Source organism: Aptenodytes forsteri, unplaced genomic scaffold (genome assembly GCF_000699145.1).
Source record: "Aptenodytes forsteri isolate BGI_AS27 unplaced genomic scaffold, ASM69914v1 Scaffold64, whole genome shotgun sequence".
Classification (NCBI taxonomy): Eukaryota; Metazoa; Chordata; class Aves; order Sphenisciformes; family Spheniscidae; genus Aptenodytes; species Aptenodytes forsteri.
Genome location: NW_008794786.1, coordinates 701,021 through 701,781, shown reverse-complemented (window position 1 = coordinate 701,781; position 761 = coordinate 701,021).

The window sequence follows — 761 nt, the reverse complement described above, 5'->3', positions numbered from 1 at the left end:
GGAGCCAGCGTCGCCCAGGGCCTGGCCCCCCCGGCTCTCCCCAGCACCAGCATCACCACGGCAGTGCCCGGCCAAGCGCGGCAGCGGGTGATGACGCCCGAGTCTGAGACCCCGGCAGCCCCGTGTCACTGTCACATCATGGTTGGCCGTGCCCCGTCGGATGGGGACTCCCTGGGGGACTTCCCCCGTGGAGGGAGCTGCGAGGCAGGGTCTGTCCTGGTGCTGAGCAAGCTGGGACGGACGTCCAGGGGTGCCCATCCAGGGGTGCCCACCTAGGGGTGCTCATCTAAGAGTGCCCGTCCAGGGGTGCTCATCCAAGGGTGCCCACCCAGGGGTGCTCATCTAGGGATGCCCATCCTAAGGTGTTCATCCCAGGGTGCTCTTCCAAGGGTACTGGTCCAGGGATGCCCATCCAGAGGTGCCCATCTAGGGGGTCCCCATTCAGGGGTGTCCATCTAGGGGTGTGCATTCAGGGGTGCTCATCTAGGGATGCCCAGCCTAGGGTGTTCATCCCGGGGTGCTCATCCAGGGGTGCCCATCCAGAGGACCCTGGCCAGCATACCCACCTGAGGATGCTCGTCTAGGGGCACCCATCCAGGGCTGCCCAGGGACCGGGGATCCCCACCCGGGGGCACCCATCCAGGGATGCCCGGGGTTGCCGTCGGGGCCCCGGTGGGGCGGCGGGAGGAGCCGGGCTCGGTCACCTCCCCCCCGTGGGAGGAGCCACGCGGGATCCGCGGCCGGGCAGGAGCCGCCGGCAG